At 34.0% G+C, this 11,687-nt stretch overlaps 1 long non-coding RNA gene across 1 annotated transcript; it reads left to right on the top strand.

Moving 5' to 3' along the window:
- Positions 1-2,463: 2,463 nt before the first annotated feature.
- On the top strand, positions 2,464-4,450 carry LOC141659003 (uncharacterized). Its single transcript, XR_012549557.1, has 3 exons — positions 2,464-3,101; positions 3,183-3,335; positions 4,044-4,450. It is a non-coding gene; the product is annotated as an uncharacterized LOC141659003 (long non-coding RNA).
- Positions 4,451-11,687: the final 7,237 nt, after the last annotated feature.

Raw genomic sequence — 11,687 nt, forward strand, 5'->3', positions numbered from 1 at the left:
AAACATATACCGTCCAAACTCAACTTATTCAATTCTTTTGATTGTGTGCTGTAAGTGTTATGTGTCAAACATATCTATAAGAAATTTACACCTTTTGTTTTTTAAACAACTATCAATTATATTATTTTTCTACAATGATGTTTAATAAATTACATGTAAATAAAATAGATTGAACTTTCTCAATTTTTTTTTGAGGTTTAACTTCAAAGTATTTACAAGATAACATATAAAATATTTAACTAAAAGTAATATTTAGTTAGTCATAATCAATATTTTGTACTTGACGCATAAATATTTAATTGAAGATATGAAAGAAAAATGTAACATGTTTTCTACTTTTTCATGGCATTTATAATACTATCTTATCTTTATTAATTCAGAAGACAATGCTGAATGGAGAATGCGCCACGTCATTTTTACAACTTTTTTTTTTGGAAATTCAGGTTATGGTGGGTCCCGTTGGTGTGCAAAGAATTTATTTCTCCAAATCGTTTGCCAATACAACCATGCGACAATTTTCGTCTTAAAAAAATTTATGAAATAATTACATACAATCGGAATAAATGAAATTAATAGCATATAATCGGAATGAATTACAAATTGGAATAAATGAATAAATTACATATAATCGGAATGAATTACATAATTATTAATAAAATTACATAATTAATAATAAAATTATATAATTACGAGAATAAATTACATTTAATTACGAGAATGAATTACATATAATGGGAATATATTACAGAAATTAATGAAATTAATTATTACAAACAATGTGAATAAATTAAATAACTTAAATAATTTTTAAAACTAGATAGTACGATGTTGTTGAGCGCTTAGTGAGAGATCTATGTGCCGAATATGGTAAAACTCTTACTGATGTTAATCCGTCTGTAATTGGAAATGAACATTCACCCGGTAGTTGTGGTTTTAACGCATCCTATTTACGTGGAGAATGTTCATTTCCAGTTAGATCACTGATCTACATTAAACATGTAGATCATTGATATAGAACTATTAGATAATTACAATAGAATTGTGAAAATAAAATATTCATCAAAAAACATTCATACCGTCCTAAATACAAATCCGTGCAATTTTGCACGGGTTTAAAACTAGTATTACCTAATAATCATTACTTTTGTTTTGATTATTTAAATGTACTCGCGATCAATGCGTTACTGTGTACATACATACATACTCCTTATCACACTATTTAAACATATCAAAATCTCACATGTATTCAATTTCCCGCAATATAATTTTTTTCACTCTCACACTGTAAAAACTTATCTCTTAGTAATTTTATTTAAGTTCTATTTTTAATAAATACAATGACTCTCCGAAATATATTTTTCTTACCGGATTTAATGGTCTATATTTTATAACTTTCTCAAAATATTTTTTTTTATGTAAATGTAAAATATCAAAATATTTCAATAAATATAATCAAAATTATACTCAATTGTGATCATTTTTCGCAATGAACTTTATTATTTACATTTTAGAATTTTTTTCAAAATAATTTTTTACTAAATTTAGAATCAAATTACTGTAATGTTTTATGTAATTTTATAATAATTTCATTAAACTATAATTAATATTATGCTAAGATTTATACAGTATTTATTATGCTCATATTAAATGATTAACTGTAATTAATGCTTGTCATTAAGGCTGTATAGGACACATAACACATCCACAACGTTTCAACTTGATTATATATATATATATATATATATATATATATATATATATATATATATATATATATATATATATATATATATATATATATATATATATATATAGACACACACACACACATAATAAGTATATTTTATTTGTTGATTGTAGTTACAAACAGTCGTAAAATTCATTAACTCCCTTTTTTTTTACTAAGTAGTTTTATTTGATCTATACATGCCGTATATTCTCATGATTGTTATGGTAATTATTACCCATTGACAAAACATCTTTTCCAGCCCTTTGATGAATTGTATTGTAAGCTTTTTTTATATTTTTCAGTTTTAAATATTGAGCTTTTATGTTGTTCGAGAAGTATTAACTGAACGATGCTTAAGAAATCAATTTCAATTATCTTCACAGAGTTCTAATATAGCCATATACGCAGTACATCTTTTGTTATTGTAAATAAGTCATTCTCCAAGTTTAGCTAATTAATACTCTGTAATGTTTTTAATAAAATTAAATATTATGAAAGACTCTACCAAGAAGCCCGTGCATCAATTAGAGTATGACATTTGAGTGTACGAGTTTGTGAAGGAGGCCTCTTTTTTCTTTTACGTTCACCCATTATTTGTAGTGAATATATATATATATATATATATATATATATATATATATATATATAAATAGGATCTCGTGCGAACTTAAAGTTCAGTGCGAACTTGCGAACTAAACACAGACCATCCGATAAAGTAATCTAACGGCCAGAATTAAGCACACAGGTAAAACCCTAAGGTCCCAAAAAACCCCCGACATTCAATCACCCCCCAATCCTCTTTCATCTCCTTCCACCAAATACCTTTCCCCAATCTTCCTAGACACCACCCTCTGACGCCGGCCACCACTACGCAACTCCACTGCCGGCGACCTTGCTTTTAGTGTGTTTCATTTATATATTTCTACCCTCCATCTATCTCATTTATGGTCCCTCCATATCTCAAATACACACAAATACCATTACCAATACCCGTCGGAGCTGCCACCAGTCGATTATTGATGATGACATCACCATTCATTCGTACCGCCACGACGACATCGCGGCGATGACATCACTAAGTTGATGGTTTGATGGAGTATGTGAGTCGGATCTCACTCTTTTTTTAAAACTTTCTGATTTGAATCCTTAGATCTATTAAAAACTATATTTTATTTGCTTAATCGCAAATAAATGGGTTGCTGTCGACAACGACTTGGTGGTGATGGTCGTGGTATGAGATGCTAATGTCAATGGTGGTCGTGGTTGGTGGTGCCTGACTTCACGTGAGGGATGTTGAGAGATTAGGCGTGGATACATGAAGTACCATCCTCGGATACACGTATGAATACTACTAGATACTCATATGATAGAGGTATGGCCTTGCTTCATTATAATTTGCATAATCTTGTGTCCATCATCTTTGAGTCTAATAATCGTATGTTGTGTGTTTTAGGAGTAGCTGAGGAACACCTTGTGTTGTTATAAGAAATTGGTTCTGAAGGAGCGAAATGCCCAAAAAAAATCCTGGTTGCAGCTGAATTATGGTTCACTGCAGGCTCCACCAGTTCCATTATGCTGATTATTCACATCTCATAATCTTGTTGGTGTAAGCTCCTGATTGGTTTACACTTTTGTTCTTCTGCAATTCTCCTGTTTCTTTGTTGTTTTCAATCAATTTTTGGTACTGTGTTGTTTGATTTATTTAGTTATATTTGTGCGTAACTTGTGAATCATTGCAGTGTGCTTGGATTTTTCTGTTTTCTAATCAATTTCTATGCATTGATTAGACAGTACAAAATATCCTCATTACCATTTTAAGAATAATGTTAGTTACTTGTTGGGGGAGCGGCGTCGGGACGGAGGTATTTCATACGGAATTATTGGTAATCCCATATAATCCAGTTTAAGAATAGTTTTTATAATGTGAAAGTTATTGTACCGGCAAATTCCAACTCGACATCGTTAACTGGCTTATATTTTCAAATAGTAGTATCGGTCTCATTTTTGTGTGCCATCTTTAGACAGAAGTTGGAACACGAAGATGGGCTAAAGAATGGGAATGAAGCATAGAATTAAAAGAAGATATGAAGGTTTGGCCGAAAGCATTGATTTTGGTTTGTCGAGTTATTGTGAAAGAATGGGAATGTGAAAGTTATTGTACCAGCAAGTGTGCCTACTACCATGTTCTAGGCCTTTTTAAGTTTAGAGCTGGCTATTAGCTTCCGAGTTTGAATCTATGATAGGTGGTTACTGGTCACACAGTGCTCAGAAATATATTTTAATCTGATAACTCGCATGTTTGAATCTATGATAGGTGGTTAGAGTCATTGTTATGACTTTCAAGAATCTGCTTCCAAGATCGACATTTGGTGCCCAGATGGTGAACCTTGGAATGTCGCAGATCGTTCAGAATCTGAAAGCTCATGCTTAGGGCGACGAGGTAAGGAATAATTTAGTTTGTTTGGTCAGAAACATGTAACAAGATATGGACTGGGACTGTCCATAGCGTTTGGCTTAGGACAGATCTCTTGTTCTTCTACTTTCTTTTCCAATCGTCAATGATGTCATTGTTTTATCCAACTTATATTCCATATTTTTTTTGGGGTGGCAACAGGACCTTGTGGAGGCCTTAAACCAGCTAGAGGAAGGCCTGAAGGATAATATCAAGTTGTTGAGTTCATTTGACAAGTATAAGTAGGAAGTTTTTCTGGGTCATCTTTACTGGACGAATGACAACATTCCAGTGCCGACCTTCGCAAATCACATCTGATGGCATGCTCTGCAGAAGATATCCGGACTCTGAACCAAAACCATGCCAAAGAAAGGACATTGTTTTAATAATAAGATCCATTGCAAATAAAATGTTGGATATTGTTTTAATAATAAATTTGGTCGAACATTAGTGCCATAAGTTTTTCCTTACTTTATATTTCATTTCTAGAAAGCCCGATAACAATGACAATTTATACTAATTTATAGTCGGTTTAGTCCCATGTTCAATTTGAGAACACTCTTGCATTTTCTTTTACGCTATTGTATACATCTCCGTTGGCCGACCATTATCTTGGAAGCTAGATACACATTTTTACCATGCTAGATACATACATCTACCTTACTAGATACACGTCTTTAACAAGTTAGATACACTTGTTTTCCTTACTAGATACACATCTCTAGCAAGCTAGATACAACCCTCTATACTGCTAGATACATACCTCTACCTTACTAGGTACACGTCTTTAAAAAGTTATACACACTTGTTTACCTTACTAGATACACATCTCTAGCAAGCTAGATACACGTCTTTAACAAGTTAGATACACTTGTTTACCTTACTAGATACACATCTCTAGCAAACTAGCTACACCTCTTTACCTTGCTAGATACAGACCTTTGTAAGCTAGATACACTTCTTTACCTTGCTAGATACACATCTCTGGTAGCTAGATACACTCATTTAACTTGCTAGATACACTCATTTACCTTACTAGATACATCCCTTTACCTTGGTAGATACACCATTATACATGGTCCTTATTTTTAATATTTGTTAAAAATACCAATGATAAAAAAAAAAACAATTATCGTATTTTGGTATTGTTGTACGATCTATATAAAGGTCAAAACAACATATATCTATGGTCCTGAATTACTAATAGTAGTGGTAGAAATTACGTAGATGTACTTTCACATGAAATTATGTAAATATTTTCAGCATTAGCGATTCATTTGAGTTACTTGGTATTTAGTTGTATTGACATGTGATTCCCTGAATTACAACACGATGTTTGATATATACGTTATGATTACATAAGAAAGTGTCTTGTTTAATTTGGGATTTTCCTCTTTTGTATTACATTGCTATGAGAATTAATGAATTTTGATGCGATAAATGCAGCCTATATCGGTTCAATGTGCGTCACAGTTGTACCAATACTAATAAGACAATGTGTGTAATGTCCGTAGGGATTCAGGATGCAATTCACCAGTTTGCTGCTCAGCAAAGTTTGCATAATTTGACGCACGGAATACGCACAGGAAGCTAAGAAGAACAATTTGAACACGAAATAGTGTATAGATGCTGATTACAAACATGATCTGAGAATGACAAAGATGCCTTGGATAAATATTCTTAGCTTGCCCATGATGCAGACTTTAAATATGCTTTTTCAATACCAAATACTCATGAAAGCAAGCAAAACTCCATTCAGTTACCCCTGATGTCGTGTACAAAAGCAAGCAAAACTTAGTTGGAGTCACGTTTTTTGGGCTTCTTCAATACCAAATACACAAATTCACATTGTAGAGTTGATAGATACAACTCCATTCAGTTACCCCTGATGTCATCTCTGGCATTCATCTCCGGGTTAGGAGCTTACTTCCTTTTTCCCATATCAGTTTACTCACGCCACCACTAACTCGCTACAGATCCCACGACGACCAAATCGTAGCTCACAATGCTTAATCCCGAATAGTTGACACGAATGAGAAATGCTTACTTCCTTTCAGACTCACACGAATAAGCAAATCGTAGCTCACAATTCTTACTTCCTTTCAGACTCAAATGAATGAGCAATGCCAATACGAATGACACCAGTGCTTTCATCACCGGCAGACTCACACTCTGTCGGCTAAGACATATCAGACCTGAAATCTTTCGATTTGTTCAAAAAAATTACAATTTTTTCTTAGTTTTGAACATTGTTTATAGTTTATTTAAGATTAAAACCACACGACTTTTCAGTCACCGTCGTGGTCGCCGGAGATGCGCCATTCTTGTGCTCGTCATCGTCGGCGGCAACAGGTTGGGAGTTAGTTTCCGAGGATTGGAGAAAGGGGAGGAGAAGTAAACAGGTAACTCCAATATAATGTCCGTCATTGTCATGGTTGACGGAGGTGTCGTCGGGATAAATGGTGTCTGCTGGTGGTTGCCGGCGGCAGCAGGCGTTGTGGAAAGTTTGGGTTTAAGGTAGGCTTGTTCAAAATATGGTTGGGTTATGAATGTTTGACAGTAGGTGAGATATTAGAAGTTGGGTCTTTTATGTGGATAGTAAAGTCAGACTTTTACAAGTAGTTCGTACAGTTCGTATTGAACTTTAGTTCGCACCTTAACCCGCCCCTATATATATATATATATATATATATATATATATATATATATATATATATATATATATATATATATATATATATATATATATATATATATATATATATAAGATAAGTATATTTTCTTTGTTGATTGTTGTTACAAACAGTCGTAAAATTCATTAACTGCCCTATTTTCTTTGACTAAGTAGTTTTGTTTGATCTATACGGGCCGTATATTCTCATGATTGTTATGGTAATTATTACCCATTGTCAAAACATCTTTTTCAGCCTTTTGATGAATTGCATTGTAAGCTTTTTTTATATTTTTTGGTTTTAAATATTGAGCTTTTATGTTGTTCGAGAAGTATTAATTGAACGATGCTTAAGAAATCAATTCCAATTATCTTCACAGAGTTCTAATATAGCCATATACGGAGTACATCTTTTGTTATTGTAAATAAGTCATTCTCCAAGTTTAGCTAATTAATACTCTGTAATGTTTTTAATATAATTAAATATTATGAAAGACTCTACCAAGTAGCCCGTGCATCCATTAGAGTATGACATTTGAGTGTAGGAGTTTGTGAAGGAGGCCTCTTTTTTTCTTTTACGTTCACCCATTATTTGTAGTGAATAAATATATATATATATATATATATATATATATATATATATATATATATATATATATATATATATATATATATATATAAAGGGAGAGAGAGAGAGGGGGAGAGAGAGAGAGAGAGAGAGAGAGAGAGAGAGAGAGAGAGAAAGAGAGATCCGGTGAGTCCACCTATATTTTTGAGTCCCACGAGTCCACTTATGTATCACACGCTGTACACAAGAATATCACTTGTTAATTTTGGTATCATGTATCACTCTTATTCTTGGTGGAAATTTAACTCAAGGTACATAATCTTTATCATAACGGCTTTCTCTTGGTATCCGTCATGAGAGAATAGCAGATTAAGGGAAAAGGAATTCTGATGATTGATTCCTGAAATGAGACAAGTTTAAAATCAGCCAAAGTAAAGACACCAGTGATTCTTGGAATCATATTTGTGAAGTACATCCTACTTCCGGTAATCGGGGTAGGCGTTGTGAAAGCTGTTGATAACCTTGGCTTTCTCTCTCCAGACCCTTTATATCACTTTGTGTTAATGCTACAGTTCAGCTTGCCCCCAGCCATGAATATAGGTTAATACATAACTTTCCCAGTTTCTTTTCTATTTCCTGTAGATGTTCGTCACTTTAGAGTGTTCGGAAATTTGATAGGATAAATTAAAATGTGTTACTAAAGTGACGTTATGATGTTAATCTCGGTTCTAATCTGTATCTCAAAATCAGCCAATTGCTGTCTGGTCTTGATTATTGCACCACCAATGTGGCTGGCACCTGATAGTGTGGTCACATGTGCTCACGTCAATCTCCAAAATCTTTATAACTTGGCTGCGATCTAGAATTTCTACCACGAGTGCTTAGGGTTCGTATAATGTTAATTGACTATTACTCCGTAATTATCAACTCATTTTCATTATGTTTTTATCCAAAACAGTCATTTTCTGTTTTTAACATTAAGGAACATAATGGTAGTAAGGCTAACCTACATCATACCCCTTTAATTACCATAACCATATATGTTTGTTGTATTTATGAATGCAGGAACCATGACACAGTTATTTGATGTTTGACAAGAGGAATGCACAGCCATATTTCTGTGGACATATGCGTAATTTTGGTTTTACGGAGTTGTCAATGTTACTGAGCTAGACATTGGTTCATTGACTCCCCTAAATCCTAGAAGGGGAATTAGCTAGACATAGTAAATAAGAAAGGAGCAAAAACACGGGATAAAAGAATAATAAGCATTAAATAAAGAGAGTAAAAGGGAAAGGAAAATTACAATGTAAGATCCGGAAATAAAGAGAAGCAGAGAACAGTTTTTTTAGTGATAAAGATGTATGTTTAATGTTTGACGTCTTCTCCTATTTATAGGAGAAGGATTTACTCTTTGACCTAAAACACATTATTGAGTAAAAAGCCCACGTCCAAGAGCTATTCACTCGATCGAGTCATTTAGGAATGCTCGATCGAACAAAAACCAGCTAAAACCTCTCGATCGAGTAGAAAACCTACTCGATCGAGGAAACCCTAAAAAACACATTTCGATCGAGTAAATATAGTACCCGATCGAGGTCTTCTTCTCTTCAAATGTGCTCGATCGACCAATAAAGTCTTCGATCGAGTAACTTTGACTCAGCCAGCTTATTATTTCGTTGATTTCAGCATTGACTTGTTTATTTAGCTTCCAAAATGACTTCACGCATCCCAAGGCAGCAACATTTTCGCTCCAAATTCACTCTTCCTCTAAATGCAAGCAAAGTGGACGATAAAAGGCTCGATTCTACCACTTTCGGATCCATTCCTACAAATAAAGCAAAACAAGCTAAAGTAGAATATTCGAGGCATTTCGTAGCATAAAACTACGAGGATAACATAGAAATACGTGCATAAGGAGGCCTAAAAAGACTATATAAAATGCACGTATCAAATCTCCCCAAACCGAACCTTTACACGTCCTCGAGTAAACTAAATGCAAACTAAGGAACGGATAAGAAAACTCGGAGCTAGCTACAAATGCCCACTTAAACCAATTTAATACAAGCAAACTAATACTCATAGCAAAAACTGTCAAATGCAAACGAGTTGTAGGATGTTTATAATCAAGCTGAACTGTCGACCTTGCAAGACCTTTAATGATGGACTCTCTCGGGTCAATCTTCTCTCATGAAGCAAAGGGTAAGCATATGAATTGTGAGAGAGAAAGAAATATAGTCGCTCACCTAAACTACGACCCACATAAACATGCATGCAACCAATATGATAGACAATTCTAGCTACCATACATACATTCCAACCAAACAAGGTCCTGTCACAGCCGAGGGCTTATAAAAAAAAATATGGTAAAGTGAGACAATGGGTAAGAAAAGACAAAATATTTTCGGAAATGTGAGGGTATAGGCGGCCAAGCTAGTACCTAAACAGAACCAAATGGAAAAATATCCATTTCTTACTCATTTATAGAATTAAGCACATGTGCCCTTCTTTTGGCACAAAAACTCACTAACCAAAACAACAACTCCTCATAAAATAGTGATAAAGCATAGGAGTGAAACCGTTTCAGCGAACAAACTTTTTTTTTTTTTTTTTTCTTTTTCCACGGTTTTTTTTTTCTGTTTTTTTTTTCTTTTTCTTCTGGTTCACGTTTTGTTTTTCATTTTTCAGTTTTTTTCATTTTCTATTTTTTTTTTAAAGTCTTCTTTTCTCATCCTCCTTTTCTTCATAAATTACCAACTCCAAATCATCAGATACAAGCCAAACTTGGCACAATGAAAAATATACCGCAAAAACATACACTAACTAGCTTGATAAGGCAGGCTAAATTTGGATGTAGTTAAGGGTCAAAAGGCAAATTTGGCTAATGTGGAGTTTAATGGGTAAAAATGAAAGAAAATGGAAATGTAAGCACCTCCCTACATGTGACACCAACCACTAACCCGAATGTATGCAGGTGACAAGCAATCGAATTTCATAAAAGTGCAAAAGTGATGAACATGTTATGCAAGGAGTATACTACTCACAATCCTACATGAAACCGGTCACAAATGACACCAGTTTATAAGGCTCTAAATCTTAGAAATTATATGTAGTTTGCCAAAATTACAAGTCAAGTCTATTCGTTCAGCTAAATTTAAACATTAACTCGTAGATATGCAAAATGACAAAGCTAAAAAGATAATTAGTTTATGCAAGGCTTAAGCAAAGTGACAAATCATAGTGCAATATCATCATTGAAATCTACCGTTCGGACTCAACCTATATGCTAAAGTAAACGTGAAATTTTTTGATTTTTTTTTTTTGAATTTTCTATTTTTATGAGATTTTTGAATTTTATAAAAATAAACAACAATGCATACAAAAATTAAACGTGATAACAGAAATGTAATAAAAACAATATGCAGACACAGATATGGATGCATAACCTCCCCAAACCAAACCGTACAATGCCCTCATTGTACTCAAAAACAGGGAATGGAAATGCAAACTAAAAAGGAGAGAGTGAAGCTGCGGAAAACTCACAAAATTACGCGAAGTAGGGACCTCCCCAAACCAGCCAGCAACATGGGAGGTCGCCAAATAGCTGCAAAACATCGTCATAGGAAGCTAATCCAAGCAAAAGCACTCGATCAAGAGAGTAGATTACTCGATCGAGTGACTTGGGCATCTAAAACAGTTCGATCGAGGAAGTATGACCCTCGATCGAAAGATCATCTTTGGCAGGCACTCGATCGAGTAAAATTTGTGTTCGATCGAGTGAAATCAGCAGCAAGAGATTTCGATCGAGTACAAAAAGTACTCGATCGAGCCATCCTCAATAGACTCCTGCAAAGACGCAGTAAAACAACCCGCAAAACTAATAAAACAAGCTTAGCCGATCCAGTCTATGGTATGACAACCAATTATTACAACGCAATTGAAATGTTTTAACAAAATAACTAAAAATAAATATCCGGGTTGCCTCCTGGGTAGCGCTAGTTTCAGTTAGGTCCCAGCTCGACCTTCTTTTCTTCGAGCCTCTCTAATTTAGCCTGGTCAAAACAGCTCAAAGCGCGCAACAACCAATCAAACAGCTGCGCATGTGCTACACAAAACTGTAAGTAACACCATAGTAGAATAATGATATAGGAAATTGAAATATACCACCATTTAAGCCTAACAAATTTCCTATCACAGCTCCGAAATTTATCCACAAAATAAAGGAGCTCATGAGCAATTAACAATAATCTAAGGCACCGCTTCAGTT

Source organism: Silene latifolia, chromosome 6, assembly GCF_048544455.1.
Source record: "Silene latifolia isolate original U9 population chromosome 6, ASM4854445v1, whole genome shotgun sequence".
Classification (NCBI taxonomy): domain Eukaryota; kingdom Viridiplantae; phylum Streptophyta; class Magnoliopsida; order Caryophyllales; family Caryophyllaceae; genus Silene; species Silene latifolia.